Genomic DNA, 17,222 nt, shown 5'->3' with positions numbered 1-17,222 from the left:
TGAGCCTCGCGTTGGGCTCTGCACTGTCCGTGCTTGGGATTCTCTCTCTGTCCCTCTCTCTCTCTCTCTCTGCCCCTCCCCCACTCGCACACGCGTGCTTGCACGCACACAGGCGCACACGGTTCTCATGCGCTCTCTGTCTCTCAAAGTTAAAAAAAATTCAAACTCCTTAACCATGACTGTCGTCGTTTCTGCCTTGCTCTCCGGATGCGTTGCTTAGACGGAGATACGTCTGGCAGGCACAGAAACACGTGATGCCGAATATTTTCGTTACCGAGTGTTTTTCTGTTTCCTGATAAGTTATAACCAATACTGTATTTGTCAGAAGTAATTTGGGGGCGCTGGCGAAGTCAGAGTAGTCTCTTCAAATGTCGTTTGCTTCTGGGAAGGAAGGAGAAGCCGTACCGTGACCTGGTCAGGGGGTCCGGGTCATCTTTTGCCTGGATTCTGACGCCAGCGGCCTTGCCCCCGTTCTGCCACCAGCCCTTCTTACCATCAGATTCCTCCTTTGCGGGAAGCTCTTTACCTCTGTCTGCCGTCTATATATAGGATAAGTGGGTGCTTCTCTTCATTTGCAACCCCGCCGCCACCTCCCGGCCGTACACGCCAGTGATCGGAGGGCTGTCTGTGCCAGAGATCGCCAGACGTCTTTTTAAGGGGCAGGTTCTGATTCTGGGGCTCTGGGCTTGGGACCTGGGGGTCTGCGTTTCTGCCAGGCCCGCAGGGGCGGCGGCGGCGGCCGCGGCTGCTTCCTAGACCCCTCTGTGAGTAGCAAGGCTCCAGAACAGACATCGGCACACTTCTGCAAAGGGCCAGATGGTCTGTGGCTCGGGCTCGGTCACGACTCCTCTGCCCGCCCGTGCGGCAGCGAGGCGGAAGGCAGCCGAAGCCCAAACTTAGCCCAACAGGCCGTGCTCTGGTGAGCCTTCATTTGTAAACACGGGCCGGATTTGGCTCCCAGGTGTAGTTGGCCAGACCCTGCGCTGCGCGCGCCTCTTGATTTCTGCGTGCCTCTCACGGTCTCTGTGCCTTAGAGTGTTCCGTTACCTTGACCGCAAGACTTTCTCTTCCTCCCTGTCTCCGCCCTGTCCGTGTTACTCATGCCTCGCAGCTCTACCCAGGTCTTGCCCCCTCTTCGAGGCCGTCCCCCAGATCCCTTCTGCGCCTCTTTTCACAGTTCGTCTTGCTGTTCCCCGTGCCTGATGTGGCCGGCACACAGTAGGCGTTCAGCAGTGTCCGGAATCTTCGTCCGGTGCCTCCGTGAATGTTACTCCGCGGGAGCGTTGAGGGGACCCAGTGGTTCTGTGTATGTAGAGGAGGGAGAACACTGCCTCACCCATAGCAGTCGCTTTATGCGTCTGCTTTTCGATTTTTTTTGTTCAGAGGTCAATCACGTTAACGTTTTTCTTTTATCTGGATGAACTGTCTGGAACGTATTTTATGGCCGGACCAAGCACAAGTACTGAGTAGGGACCTAAACACAGCGCAGGGATGCTGTAGATAAGTACCAGCAGCTCAGTCACGATCAGTCAGTCTGTACGTTGGGCATGCTTCGAGAATTGGACAGCCCCTTGGAAGTATCCTTGTTCTCTCCCGGCTTCCCTCTTGTCCCTTCAGCTGTCACAGACTCTTCAGTTATTTCAGGGTCTTGGTAACTCGCCGTGGCGTTCTCCTCTCACTTAGCTGGCTCTCCAGCCTGCTTCTTCCCTCGCCACCTGCCTCCTCCCTGATCCCAGACCACCTCTGGGGTCCTCCCTGGCCTTCTTCACCCTCACGGCCTCCTCCAAACTATTAGCTTTCTAGAACTCACCTCCAGCTCACTTTGCCGGCGAGACTGGTCAACCTTGTCTACGCTGATCAAAAATATGGAAGAAACAGGGGCCTTTTTTTTTTTTTTAGGAGGAAAAGCATAACTTGTCAGGTCAGAATGTTAGGCCTCGTTTGGTAGTAAAGTAGCCGTATCCTCGTAATCCACAGTCGCTTGGGGCCCTGCCGCTTGTTTTGCTGTTGTTGTCACCGGGAGTTTTCTGCATAAAACAGGGCCTGCATCTGGTGAACTTGAGCTTTTCCTTCTGATTCAAAAATACGGCCTAAAGCAAGCAGCAGCCACTCTAGAAACAGAACCAAAACTTGGTGCTCGCTCAAACGCGTTCATTTTCGACTGGGGGAGCAAAGCGAGCAAAGGTTGGTTGTTGTCAGGGGACAAAAAATCTTAGATATTACAGTGGCTCGTGGCTCTCCCAAGGGCTGTGTTACGTGAACGGATATCCAGGATTTCACAGGCGTAGGACAGTTGGGGGGTGGGGGGGAAGGTATAAAAAGTTTCAGAGGGGGACTGGATGGTGCAAAGTTTGAGAAACACCGCTCTGACTTCAGGGAGAATTGTCTCTCTGTGTTTTTGCTCGGACCTGTCAGAGCACCCCCTTATCACTGGCCTCAGAGCCGCTGCCCAGTGAGGCTCAGCCCAGTCCGCTCGGTGGGACATTGGCTTTCATGTGAACAGTGCTGCCCTCTGGTGGTAGAGACGCTACAGTGATAGGTCTGTAGTCTCGGCCCACCCCCCCCCCCCCCACCTTTGGGTACCTCTCCATAATGATTAGATTGTTCTAGATTATTGGAAGGCTCCGATCATCTATCATCCAAACTCTGGCCTTCCCTACCGTTTGCATACTCATCTCAGACAACAGATTCTCTCTTAATTATAAAAGTAGTTACAATTTTATGAAATATTTACAATTAATTTTTTTTTTCCTCGGGGCGCCTGGCTGGCTCAGTCGGTTGAGCGTCCAACTCTTGATCTCGGCTCAGGTCATGATCTCACAGCTGGTTGAGTTTGAGCCCCGAGTCGGGCTCTGTGCTGACAGTGCGGAGCCTGCTTGGGATTCTCTCTCTCCCCTTCTCTCTGCCCCTCCCCCCCCCCATGGGCTCACACAAATGCTCGCTTGCTCTCAAAATAAACTTAAAAAAAATTCGTTTTCATCTCTAGCTGACCCATATTTAAAAGCTTGCCATATTTAATAGGTTTTAGGTATATATTTTAATGTCTCTAAAGTTAGGCTATAGCTTCACATTTGATGGTATCTTAGATTTGATGAGATAGAACGGTTGTCTTGTGGCCTGGGGAGGTGTCATTACCTGAAATGGAAAGATCCTGACTCCTTGAGATAAAGAGGGGAGACCCGAGGTATCTGAAACCGGGATCTGTTGGCTAGGCCTCACGAGCAACTTCCAGAAAGTCCTCGGGAGCTGAGACAGCAGTCCGGTCCTCTCCATGAAGGATTGGTCTCCATGACCTTCCCTCTCAAGACCGACTTTGCTCCGTGAAGGCCCTCAGCTGCGACCCCACCAGTCAGGGGCCACGGTCCAGACCCGTGATTCGGATGGCGGCACAGTGCCCAGGATGGTCCCATCCTGCAGCTCTGCGTGGGCTGCAAAGTCCCTGAAAGATGTTATACTGGGATCCCTGAGGCTTTTTAAGTCTGCTTATTTATTTTGAGAGAGAGAGAGACAGAGAGAGAGTGCTGCGTGGGGCTCGAACTCACAGACTGTGAGCTGAACTCATGACCTGAGCTGAAATCAAGAGTCAGACGTTTATTCGACCAACTGAGCCACCCAGGCGCCCCTCTGCGGATTTTAAAGTGGGAAGCCTGACAGAGCATTTGGAGTTGACTCGAAAGAAATGGAAAGATGGTTTATATCCGGTATTGGAGGTTCTCCTAACCAGCGTGCATGAAGTGCCCTGAGCACTGTTGTAAGTGTTCACGTTTATCTAATCCTCACAGTAGCCTCGAGACGTAAATATTTTTGTCATCCCTATTTTATAGAGGAAGAAATCAAGAAAGAGGTTAAGTCACGGTCTCCGGGATGTATGTGGGAAGGTGGAGAACCGGGTTTCAAATACGGTCCTGTGCCCTGAGCCAGGGTGCGTAACCAGCCCGGAATCCTCTTTTACTCAGAAACCCTCTACGTTTTCCCACCTCCGGCACGTTCCGCCTGAGCCACTGAGGCCGTTTCCAGGGGCTGCCTGGTGCAGACTCCAGGGGACACCTGTCAGGCCCCTTCTTCCCTTCAACTCTTAGTAACAGTCCGCAAAGACAGTCTCTGCTCCCGTGCACCGCACAGCCCCCTCGTGGCCACCTCACGCACGTCTGGCCGTTGCTTTTCTCTCCTTGATGGTCCCGACTCTTGTTTCCAGAGCATGGGATGTCGAACTTGCTCCCGGCCGCCCTGCCCTGTGCCTACCCGCCTTCTTGTCCGCCGCCTTGCTCTCTGCCATCACTTTACTTACCCCGGGGCCTGTTGCCCCGTGTTTTAATGCCATGTATTTAGGGGCTCCTGGGTGACTCAGTCGGTTAAGTGTCCACCTCTTGATTGCGGCTCAGGTCACGATCTCAGGGTTGTGAGATCGAGCCCCGCGTCGGGCTCGACGCTCCACTCTGAGCGTGAAGCCTACTTGAGAGTCTCTCTCTCTCTCTCTCTCTCTCTCTCTCTCTCTCTCTCTCTCTCTCTCCCCTCTCTCTCTCTCTCTGTAAATAAAATCTTTTTTAAAAATTAAAAAATAAAAATTTAATCCCACGGATTTCGTGACCACAGTGCTTAATAACTGATGATGCCCAAACAGACACCTCACCCACATCTCTCCTGAGTACGCAGCTGCCGCTGGCCATCTCTGCTGACCACTTCGCCCGCGGCCTCTGTTCTAGCCTCCTGCACCCCCTCCTCCCTGGTTTCGGCCGGCCGAATTCAGTAAGTGGCATCACATCCGCCTCGCTGTCGTTGTAACAGGGGTGATGCCGGAGCTTGTGTGCCCGCGTCCGGGTGATGGAGCCCTCGGACCGTTGCCAGTGCCCGTCACTCCTGCCGTCACTCGGGGCCAGCCCGTCCGTGTTGCTGCTGACCTGTTAAGCAGCCCGCTGTCTCCCAACACCTGCTCCACCCTCCAGTCAAGTTCAGCATCCCCCTGGAGGTGTTTCATAAAAGCACATACGTGGGACATCTGGGTGGCACAGCTGGTTAAGCATCCGATTTCCGCGGCTCCGGTCACGATCTCGCGGTTCGTGAGTTCAAGCCCCGCATCGGGCTCTGTGCTGACAGTTCGGAGCCTGGAGCCTGCTTTGGATTCTGTGTCTCCCTCTCTCTCTGCCCCTCCCCTGCTCGTGCTGTCTCTCAATAATAAATAAACGTTAAAAAAAATTTTTTTAATAAAACACACACACACACACACGCATACAAGTCACATCACTGCCACGCTCAGGTTTCCTGCCCTGCACTCCGCCATCCCTGGTGCCTGCCCCTGCCTCCCCTTCTTGCGGGTCTGTGCTCACGGCTCCCTGCACCTGTCCCGGCCGCCCCGCTTGGTGCCTCGGCTGCCGGACATTCGCAGGCCACGCCTCCCTCCCCGGCCTGCGCTTCCTCTCCTCCCGGCCACCTGCTACTTTTCGTCAGCTCTCAGCCCCGATGTCACTTCCCTGGGGGAGCCTTTCCGACAGCCCCAGAGAGGACTTCGCGTGTCCTCCCTGGATATCTATACGGGCTGTTAAGGAGAAACGCGTTTCCTTGTGTTTCTTTGCCACTGACTTGTGAGCTCCCTGAGGGTGGGGACTGAAAACTTAACAGTTGCCGTGTTTCAAAGATGCCGTGGTGAAGACGACTTCCGTTTCCAGTACATGTTTGTTCCCCGTGTGAGGAGCTTTCGACTTGACTCGGGCATATAAGCTTCGCGTTTTAGAAAGTGTTCTTTCTTATAAAGGAATAAGGCGTTTCTGTGAAAGGCAGTCGGTGGAAATCCATTTGCCAAGTTACTGCCTCCCGATCACAGAGTGGTGACAGGTGGGGGCGTGCGGGGTGACAGCAGAGGACCTGCTTACGTAATCCGGCAACTGAGGAAAACGTCTCTTAGATCTTTCTTCTGTGGCTGGGATCGCAGCGGCACTGACGTCAGGGGGAAAGAAGCCTCTCTTATCTCCGATGAGAAACGGGGCGGCAGTTCGGAGAAGGAAACCAATTTGGGGACCTCTGAGTTCAATTGTTGTCACTTCTTAATCTGCTTAATTTGCTGCTGCTTTCCCGCTCTGAGCTGTTTCCTGTGAATCTGAATTTACGGAACCCCCGTGATTCACCGTTATACATTGGTCACCTGTCACTCGCAGCAAGCTGCTGCCACTTGTTTTATAGGTCACCTGTTCCGTGAGGACCTCCTTGGGAACACACACGTCCGTGTTCTCACGTGCGGATTTATACCCTGTGTTTGGCTCTCCCCTGCCACACGGACTTCTCGAGCTTTGGAGCGTATGTGTGCCCCGCCCCCCTTGAGTTGCACATGTCCTTCGTGTCATAGTCCCTGAGAGCACGGGGGCAGAGCCAGCTTGGAGTCCCGTTCCTTCCACATAGTCGCCGCGAGACCTCAGGCCAGTTATTTCGAGCGTCAGTTTCATCCCTAACTGGGACAGACTAGCAGCCTCCAGCTAATAGGATTATATGTGGATTGAGTGATAGGAGTATAGCATTTGCTGCCTCCCCTGCCGGGCAGGATAGTGCCCGCAGGTACAGCTGAGGTGACGGCCGAGGAGGGCCCACAAGGCAGCCGAGGGGGACTTTCGGGGTCGCAGTCACCAGTGGTTTAGCACGTGTGCTGGCGGACTTGACGTGAGCGCTGCCCGCGCTGGCCGGTCGGCAGCATTGGGGACCGGGGGTCGGACTGTCCCCATTCCCTCTGAGCCACCCTGCAAGGAGATAGCGTTATCCCCGCGTGACAAGTGGAGAAATGCGGGCGCCTGCCCGAGGTCACACCCAAGGTGGTGACAGTTCTAACCTGGGTTTGGTCTGGCTCTGTCCCGTTCTGGCTTCCACACCCCGTCCTGCTGGGACCTGCAGTCCCTGGGGGAGGAGCCCGGGGGCCCCGTAAAGGGGTCTCCTGTTCGCGCCCCACTCTGCAGACGATGCGCCACGGTGGGGGGGCCAGAGGGCCCGCTGCAGGAGGACCCGCCGTACTGCCGGACCCAGGGGCGTGCACGCACCGTGGACAAGCGCCTAAGCCGTGGCCGAGGGGGACGGGTCAGCGCGAGCAGCGTCCTGCCCGAATCGCCCACTGCGGGGGGGACTCCCGGGTCTCTGCCCACCCAACTGGGCTGGCCGCCACGCTGTGACTCCACATGACTTGCTGAACACGTTCATTTGTCTCCTTTCCCTCGTAAAGTCCTACTGAAATGACAGCAGTCAGTGAAAACAAACACAAAAGGTAGTCTTGCTCGAGAAAACCAAAAACTTAGTTCTGGGAAAAGACCAAAAAAGTGGGTAAACCTTTGTCAGATGTGTTCAAGAATGTCGTGAGTGACAATGCAAAGCTTTAGAAATAAGGGGTGGGGCGGGGGGATCTCTAATTGTGAATGCGAAGATTTAGGAAATAGCATTTAAAAGAAACCTGAGTAGACCAAATTATATCAATAAATTTAAAAAAACTCGTTTCAGTCATCACAAAAGAAATTTAAAAGTAGTCTTAGTTGAATCGTACGCTTTAAATAGGTGAACTCTATCTATGGATGTGAATTATAGCTCAATAAAGCTGTTTCTTGAAAAAAGGAATTAAAAGTCCTCAGCCTTGGGGAGCCTGGGTGGCTGTCCATTAAGCATCTGACTCTTGATCGCGGCTCAGGTCGTGATCTCATGGTTTGTGAGCCCACGTGGGCTCCGTGCTGACAGCATCGAGCCTGCTTCGGATTCTCTCCCTCCCTCTCTGCGTCTCCCCCGCTCGTGTGTGCCCTCTCTCTCTTTCTCAAAATAAATAAAGTCGAGGCACCTGGGTGGCTCAGTCACTTAAGCATCTGACTCTCGGTTTCGGCTCAGGTCATGATCTCACAGTTAGTGGGTTTGAGCCCCGCTTCGGGCTGTGTGCTGACAGTGCAGAGCCTGCTTGGGATTCTCTCTCCCCTCCCTCCCTCCCTCCCCCCCTCCCTCCCCCCCTCTCTCTCTCTCTACCCCTCCCCCACTCACACTGTCTCTCTCTCTCTCAAAATAAATAAGCTTTAAAAAAAAAGGTCCTAAGCCTTCCTTCCCCTGCCCCTGCAAAAGAGGGCCAGTGCTCAGCCTGTCGGTGGGTGCATTCTGTAAGACCTTCAAGGAACAAGTGCTGTGACGTGATTTTAGGGCACAGGAAAAGGTGGCAGCTTCCACGCTCATTCCGTGAAGCTAGCTTCATCCTGACACCCAGACCAGCTGATGGCACGGAAGAAACCCGATGATTAGCCTGGCCTTGAAAATACGGGCAGAACCCCTGCGTAAGCATCAGCAAAAGGAGCCACGCTCTGCACGGTGACCACGCTGGGTGTTGTCCTGGAAATGCAAGAAAACCGCAGCTTCTTAAGAAATCGCTAAGGAATTCATGTCAGCAGGTTAAAGGAGAAAACCCTCTGGTCATCTCAGTAGACACTGAAATAGCAATTGATAAATATGTGCCTTTAACAAAATCCTTAGTAAGCTAGAGAGAGAGAAGGAAACGCCTTTAAATTGCTGGGAACATACTTGACAGAAGCCGCCGGGCAGCAGTGAAGTGATTCCTGGCATTCGCCGTCAGGGCGGTCTCCACCCTGCCGACCCGTCGGTGCTTGGGACTTGACCTCTGTGAACTAACTTCGGTCCTCCCCGTTGCTTCAGCTTAATAATCTGTGTCCTAAGAACGAGGGAACGTAGGGGAGGGTGGATGCTTCAGTTGTGTGGTTCCCAAGATTAAACATGAAGCCATTTTGAAATGGGGGGGAAATCCCATACAGTTTCAAGGTCACGGCGTTGTTTGTGACATCTCTTGGGCATTTATTGCAGCCCGTTTTGCACTCGCTGGGGAGCCAGCGTGCCTTTAACCTACCCACACTTCTTTCTACCAAGTCTTTGACCGCCCTTGCCTAGCAGAGCTGATGCAGTTCCCTCCGCAGAGGTACTCACCTCTGGCACGCTCGAACCCTGATGCAGAAAGCATGGAGAGAACAAATCGAATGCACTTCATTTATTTTACTGCCTCGAAACAAAAACAGGATCCTACTTCTTGGAAAAGAACTTTACCGATAGAGTGGGTAAACCTCATACCTGTAAAATTATATTTAAGCTTTGGCTTTGTTAATATTTGCGTTTCTAAGCACTTTAGGGAAACTTACATGAGTGTGGTCTTTCCCGTATACTTCAACTTCCTCGTTCCCATTTCTTGCTCAACTGTTTTCAATGGTCTTCTAAAAAAAGAAAAGATACCGTATGTATTAGGTAATCTTGTGTTTCAAAACGTAGAATAAAGGATAAAAAAATTTTTTTTTAAACTAACATATTGGGGCACCTGGGTGGCTGTGGGTTAAGCATCAGACTTCAGCACAGGCCACGATCTCACGGTTTATGAGTTTGAGCCCCACATCGGGCTTTGGGCTGAGAGCTCAGAGCCTGGAACCTGTTTTGGATTCTGTGTCTCTCCCTCTCTGCTCCTCCCCCACTCACAATCCTTCTCTCTCTCAAAAATAAATAAACATTAAAAAAAATTTTTTTAGGGGCATCTGGGTGGCTCAGTCAGTTATGTGTCCAACTTGGGCTCAGGTCATGCTCTCAACAGCTTGTGAGTTTGAGCCCCGCATCGTGCTCCGTGCTGACACCTCAGAGTCTGGAGGCCTGCTTTGGATTCTCTGTCTCCCTCTCTCTCTGCCCCCCCTCTCTTTCTCTCTCTCTCTCTCTGTCTCAAAAATAAACATTAAATTTTTTTTTAATTTTTTACATTAAAAAGATGAAAAATACAAAAAAAAACCCTCTAACATTGGGGCACCTAGGTGGCTCGGTTGAGTACCTGACTTCGGCTCAGGTCTTGATCTCATGGTTCGTGAGTTCGAGTCCCACATCAGGCTTTGTGCTGACAGCGCAGAGCTTGATTCAGATTCTCTGTCTCCCTCTCTCTCTGTCTCTCCCTCCCTCTATCTCTCTCTCTCTCTTTCAAAAATAAACATTTAACAAAAGAAAAACTAACATTGATCTTTAGTGGAATTAGAATGCAAGGTCTGTATATTAAGTTAAAATCGGGGGGATTGGAGGGGCACCTGGGTGGCTCAGTGGGTTGGGCGTCTGACTTCGGCTCAGGTCATGATCTCACGGTTCATGAGTTCGAGCCCCACGTTGGGCTCTGTGCTGACAGCTCAGAGCCTGGAACCTGCTTCGGGTTCTGTGTCTCCCTCTCTTTCTGTCTCTCCCCTGCCCATGCTCTGTCTCTCTCTCTATATCTCTTAAAATTCAATAAACATTAAAAAAAATGAAAAATATATTAAAAAAAAATTCGTGGGGATTGGAGATAAGGAGTCGGGCTTTTTGTTTAGAGAGTTTTTCAGTGAAGTTCGGGGTGACACGTGATGTTTGTTTCAAAATGCCTTCATCCGTGCACACTTAGCTCTTTGAGATGTGGTTTGGATCTATGACCGTGACCCGTGATGTCACCCAAGGTGCAGTGTTCAGTCGTGGCGAATGAGGGAGGGGGGATGTGGCCTGGAGTCAGGTGTGCGTGTTGCCGGCCGTGGCCTAGCAGAGCCTCTTCCCCGCGGTTGCCCGACGGCAGCTTGAAAAGCCTGCCCCCAAGGACAGGCCACCATCCCTGTGAGGGGCCCCCCCTTCCATCGGTCCTGTAGGCCCCCAGCCCCTACGGCTCTGTTAAGTCAACCCTGGGACTGGCTCGTGGTTTTCGTCTGCCGGGGAGGACGCCAGGGGCTGATTTAGTTAGGACAGCACACGGAGAACGAAGGGTCTCCCGGCACATCTGGCCCCGAGTAGGCAGAAGGCATCCTGCCTCAACACGGTTAGGGAGTCGCTGTGTCACCGAAGCCGGCCGCTGCTCCCTTCTCTCCCATCCCCACCACTGAGCCGTCTGCGAGCCACTCCCAGCCAGACTTCCAGCACCTTCCACCTGCCCCTTCGTCTCGCTCTCCTTCTGTGGGAGTCTCGCCTTTCTTAGACTAATTATCAGTGACAGTCTGTCCTTTTCGTCTTCGTACTGTTAAGGCTAGAAATGCCAGAGCATCGCAGCATCTTAGAATTCAGTTTTTACAGAGTCTTTCTAAATTAAAATTCCACGTAAATCGGTGTTATAAAAAGTAATTTATGACTCTAGAGGTTATCTCTGAAATGTGAATTTGTCAAGTTGTTTTGCTGTATTTTCAGGGTTTTAAAATCCGTGTATAATAACGTGGACATTTTAACGTCTTCTGCAGTTTTGCTCAATTCAGTTACTTTTTATTTTGTCCAGTGGAATTAGAAAATAGTTTCAATATAAAATATGCTTGCAACCACTTTTCAAGCTTTAGATTAATGCTGTTACACTTTTAAAAAAATTACATGGGGCACTTCCACAAATGCATCATTTCGTGACGAAAACATCCCTTTTCAACTCTTCAGTCTTACAAAGGTGTATAAGTAAACTTTCTGTACTGATCATTAAATCTAGATTCACCAGCATTCTTTTAAACTGGAGTGCTTTGGGGGGCGTCTGGGTGGCTCAGTCAGTTAAGCGTCCGACTTTAGCTCAGGTCATGATCTCATGGTTCATGGGGTCCAGTTCCGGATCCGGCCCTGTGCTGACAGCTCAGAGCCTGGAGCCTGCTTCGGATCCTGTGTCTCACTCTCTCTCTGACCCTCCCCTGCTCTGTCTCTCTGTGTCTGTCTCTGTCTCAAAGGGTAGATAGGCAATACAGTAATCCTGGACTCATACTTGGTCCTCTGCATTTTACTCGTGAGTCTTTCTGCCATTCAGCAGGTGCGAGCCTGTCCTGACACCTCCTGGGAACTTGCCGGAGGCCTGTCCGGTGTCTCACAAAGCTACCGTCTAAAAGGAAAGCAGACCTGTAACTTTAGTACAAGGCGTACCACGACTCCAGAAGCTAATTGCTCACAAAGCACTAATGGGAATGTTAAAAGGAGCAATTACTTCCGACTTGAAGGCTTCACGGAAGGTGTTCCGGGTCCTTGAACTGAACTTTGAAGCTACGTTAGTTTTCTGAGGCCCCCGTCACAAACATAGCAGCTTAGAACAATAGAACTTCATTCAAGCTGATTGTCCTTGACTCTCCTAGCTTCTAGGGGTCGCCCCCAGTCCTTGGCGGCCCTTGGCCCGTGGCTGCATGACTCAGCCTCTGCCTCGTCCTCCCGTGGCCGCCTCCGTCTGTGTCTCGTCTTCTGTGGTTTATAGGTCATTGGTCTTTGGATTTAGGGCCCAACCTAATCTAGGCTGGTCTCATCTCCCGGTCCTTGCTGTAATTTCACTCGCAGAGACCCTTACTCCAAATACAAAGTCTCGTTCTGATGTTCCAGCTGGGCACAGGTTTTGGGGAGCCACTATTCAGCTGCCAGGAGGCAGATGGGATTTCAGTGGGCCAGAAACGGGACGCCCTTCCAGAACACAGGACAGCATGCGCAGAGCGGAGGCGGGAACCCAAGGAGCGCATTCCCCGGGCTGAACTTCCCACACTTCACAGAATCCTTTGGAAGGGAAGTGTCAGTCCGGCCTGAGAGTGGACGGTTCCCAGAGGGTGTGGTCGGAGAGGAGGCCGGGAGGGGGGAATGGGGTCAGGTGGTGGAGACCCTGTGCTGTGCGACGACGTGTAGTGTGTCGTGAGGTAGTGAGGGCTTGTCAGGGGGGACGGAGTCGGACCTGCCCTAGGAAATGCTGGCTTTCACGCTTTCCCACCCCGCTTGTGTGTGGTCGCGTTTACACTTAGTTGCTGCGTTCTTCGAATTCTTTCCTTAACCTTCAGAAATCGAACCCCTCACCCCAGTTTCTGCTTCCCAATAGTCCCCTTCAGCAGCCGCTCGGCCAGCGGTAGGTCAGCGCGTCCTCGGAGGAGGGGTCCTTCCAAACCCAGTAGCTCAAGCGCCAGTGTGATGCTCCGTAATTCTGGTCCTGTGCCGGGACGACCTGGAACAGCAGGGCCAGGAAGGAGGAACGGGACACCGATGCCGTCGTAACCCCGGGCTCCTTGCGAGTAGTGGGAGTCCGAACTCCTCGCGTTCTCGAGAACTTGAATCACGTGTTCCAGACAACCTGTTCTCGTTGAATGGTCTTGGGTTTGGGGTTTTTTTCTTTTTACTTTAATTCCACATCCCTCTTACTTTGTTTCATCCCATTTCTTTCTTCACTTGCAATTGGAGACTTCATCAGAGCGTAAATAATACGAGTGGTGCCGCCGATAATCTGAAAGTTTACACTCCGTGGAGGGAAACCACAACGTTTTATAATATTTCGCTTGATTTTCCTAACTTAAGTTATGAACGCTTTTGTTATACATGCCGTTTTATCGCAACAGTAATAATCTGTCCTTATTACAGACTCAAATTTTGTCATGTGCTTTACATATTTAACATCTTGCTTTCTTTGGCCAAGCTTCTCACATTTAAAAAAAACGTTTGGGGGCGCCTGGGTGGCGCAGTCGGTTAAGCGTCCGACTTCAGCCAGGTCACGATCTCGCGGTCCGTGAGTTCGAGTCCCGCGTCAGGCTCTGGGCTGATGGCTCAGAGCTTGGAGCCTGTTTCCGATCCTGTGTCTCCCTCTCTCTCTGCCCCTCCCCCGTTCATGCTCTGTCTCTCTCTGTCCCAAAAATAAATAAACGTTGAAAAAAAAAATTAAAAAAAAATAAAATAAAATAAATAAAAAAAAACGTTTGGGCCCCTGGGTGACTCAGCCGGTTATGTGTCCTTCCGACTTTTGACTTCAGCTCAGGTCATGATCTCGCGGTTTGTGGGTTCGAGCCCCGTGTCGGGCTCTGTGCTGACCGCGTAGGGCCTGCTTGGGATTCTCTCTCTCCCCCTCTCTCTGCCCCTTCCCCGCTCGCTCACCCGTGCACTCACGCTCTCAAATAAATAAACTGAATAAAAAAAAATACATAAACATTTTTAAAATGTTGTAGGTCCTCCTCAAAACCCTCCGCCGAGAGGCCTGACGAGCCAGGGCTGAATGTCCTGTGACGTCCTGGGGGGAAGGAAAACTAGGGCCTGCCACGCGGTAACAGTTTGTTCGTCGTTGCCTTACCGGCTCATGAACCGTCACAGAAGCGCCATACTGATGAAAGACACTGGTGACGGAGGAGACGCGTCTCTCCTGTCGTGGAGGCTGGTGTGTGTTGGGGCAGGGACCGGGGGAGCCGCCGTCGCACCACCGCCGCCGGCCGAGGCAGCACGCACGGAGAAAGAGCTCAGCGAGCCCAGCTCTCCACAAACTCCCCGCTGACGTGGAGGCCGTGTGTGTGAGCAGGCAAGTCCTGGGGGCGCCCGCGGGGCGTCAGAGCCGGGGCGGGAGGCCGTCTGGACGCGGAGCCTGCTCCCCAGCCACGCACAGATCCGCCGGCGGGGAGGGTGGGCGCCCCGCGGCCTTCCTCACCCCTCCCCGTGCGGTGTAGGTTTGTAAGTCAGAGTATAAAACGAACGCTAGGAATCCGTGCTGATACAGACAGGTAGATAGTCCCGTGCAGAAGAGTTCTGAGTAATCAGGTAGATGCCCTCCCCTCGAGGAGGTGGCCCATAACGCCTGACCCTTTGAATATGGGCCGCGCGTGCAGACTTCCTCGCAAGACTTCTGCCGCGCGGAAGGAGGAGAAAGTCACCGCCGGAGAGAAACCGACAGATGCTACCGAGCCACGTGGGAAGTCGTGTCGACGGCAGGTGCCATTGATGCGGTGGGGCGAGATGGCGCCTTACCTTGCGGTCGGTCTTCTGCCCAAAACACATAACCCCGAGACCGAGGTCATGAGAGAAGCCGCGTGCAAATCCGAACTGACCCGCTCCGGGAGAACCCATACTGAGACCGCACGCGGCAGTTACTCGCTGAATGAACGAAGGCAGTGGATGAGTAAGATCCCGGTCGTTCGAGGGAGGGAGCCCCAGAAGGAGAAGAGCATTCGGGCTGCACGGATCGCCGAGAACGAGCGGTAAAGGGACAGCTGATGAGAAGCCCAGGTGGACGTCGGCACGCCTTCTGAAGGGGAGGTGGGTAGACTTCCTTGCCTTTCTGGCCCCGGGGGGACTGTGCGCCCGCGTGACCTCACGCGGTCCGGGCTTCCTCCTGCCACGCGGCGTCTGTGCAGATGCCCTCCTTCTCCACCAGCGCGTGAGCGTGGGGGGCAGAGACTGCGCCTGTGCTGTTCATCTTTATGTCTCAGCGGGGACACGGGGTGTGGACCGTAGCACGCCCCGGGCGTCGGTCGGACGTGCATGCGTGCGCGCATAGTTGAAACTGCGGAGTTCTCTTGAGACGCGTCGGAGTTTCTCTCGGACGTGGATTTGGATCCCTCTTTGGTTGCTTCTAAGTGCTGACTCTAGGCCAGTTCCTCAGCCCCTCCTCACCTCCCGTCGGCTTGTGTGCAGAGCGAAGAAATTAAGGCGTTTGCCCTCAGAGTCGTTCTATAAATTGAAGGAGGTAATTGATTGTAACACTTAACGTACAATATAAAAATCCTTAGCCCGTAGTGAATACTCAAACGTTCACCTGTTTTGTGGATAATTTGGCATCTGAGGCTGGGCTGAAACAGGACAAGAAAAAGTAGAGAAAGACATTGAAGTTAAAGCGGAACAGACAAGCCAGAAAGTGAGATTAAATCCGGCAGGGAACTTGGCAGGGAGTCGCTTGCTGACGTGGGGACAGGAGGCAGGAAAACAGAGAAGCCGGACCACGGAGGCTCGTGCACGCCAGACCAAGACGCCGGACTATCCCACGCGCAGGAGGGGAGATACTGGAGGAGGGAGCTGGCCGGGAGGTGACGGGAATGGTAGAATTACGAAGTATGGTACCTGGGAGAGAGGTCAGGAGTGAACACAGAGGTTTGGGGGTGTTCACGTGGTTTGTCACGAAATTGGCAAACCAGGCGGCATATACTGAGCGTTTACGATAGTAGGAAATACCAGAATACCAAGGGCTCCTTCCACAGTCGAGGAACTTGCTCAGTGTCACACTGTTGAACACTTATTTTGCTAATTCCTAAATACAATAAAGTAATTTTTTCCCCCAGGTAGTTTTAATCTTCCCCAAATGTACAGATCAGTGTGGGCGGAGCGAAGTTGTCAGAGAAGTCTCTTGGAGGTCTCTACTTAGAGCTGAACCGTGAGGACAGGTTAGGAGCAAGGCCACTGCAGGCGGGGGCGGTGGGCGATCCATCACCCCGGCCGGGATCACAGCTTTGGAATCTAGAGGCATCCGGGTCTAAATTCCGGTTCCGCAACTTCCCCGTCGTGTCCTCGAGCCGAGCTCTAGTGCGGGAGGATTTCACGGGGCCAAGAAGAGATGGGCAGAGTGTTGAAGACGGAGGAGAGGGTGGTCGAAGCTCCTGTAGAAGGAGAGAGCGTCGCATTTAGGAGGGACTAAGAGAAGGCCTCGCAGCTGCGGGGACACTGGGGCGCAGGCACTTGGCAGACGAGGCCGGGGATCCGGAGGGGATGCGTCTTTCAGGCCGGGTCTTGAAGGATTTTGTCTTTCCTGAAAGCCGTTGGAAGTGTTTTCAGCAGAGGGGTGACGTGACCGAATCCATTCTGGGCGCGGTGTGGGCAGCCGTTGAAGAGAACAAGATCAAAAGCAGAGAGACCAGTCAGGAAGTTAGGGCGTTTGTCGGAGCCAGGCCAGCAGCCGTGGAGGTAGAGAGACGTGGACGGATTAGGAGACATTTGTGGTAAACTCTGCAGTGAGTCGTGACAAATGGGTGAGGGTGGAGGAGGCGGCGGGACAAGGAGGAAGCCCAGATTTCCGCATCATCGGTTGGATGGTGGTGGCGGGCAGTTCGCGTACAAATACGCCGTACCCCCCACGGTACGAATGTGCCGTAACCCCCCAGGAATCACTGCCGTCCCTTTCACCAGCTGCCGACATTTACGAAGATTTAAATAATCTGCGTACATGTCCACATAGTTATTGTTTTCAGCGCTTTGTCTCCCTGTGTAGGTCCACATTTCCACTGAGCAATTATGTAGATTATGTATTTGTTTGTAAGTTACATGTTTGTTTTCATTAACGCTGTATCATGACCTTGCTAACCTCATTTTTTTTTTTTTTTTTTTTAAGGCCTGGGAACTTTTTGTAGATTCTTTGGTACTTTCTGTGTAAAAAAAAAAAATCATACAGTCTGCAGATATAGTTTTCCTTTCTCCTGTGCCGTCCGTACGCCTTTGGTTTTCTCCTTGCCTTTCCGTACTGGTGAGGGCGTCCAGCAGTGTTGAACAGTAAGAATCGGCACGAGTGAACG

The 17,222-nt window shown here is 52.6% G+C and overlaps 1 protein-coding gene across 10 annotated transcripts in view; it reads left to right on the top strand.

The window, feature by feature from the left end:
• The window catches only part of PRKAG2 (protein kinase AMP-activated non-catalytic subunit gamma 2), a 263,354-nt gene that overhangs the window by 206,236 nt on the left and 39,896 nt on the right, over nucleotides 1-17,222 (top strand). The window lies entirely within an intron of this gene.

This window comes from Leopardus geoffroyi, chromosome A2, assembly GCF_018350155.1.
Source record: "Leopardus geoffroyi isolate Oge1 chromosome A2, O.geoffroyi_Oge1_pat1.0, whole genome shotgun sequence".
Lineage (NCBI taxonomy): Eukaryota > Metazoa > Chordata > Mammalia > Carnivora > Felidae > Leopardus > Leopardus geoffroyi.
The sequence above is the reverse complement of the archived record's forward strand: the minus strand, read 5'-3'. Positions and strand labels throughout refer to the sequence as shown.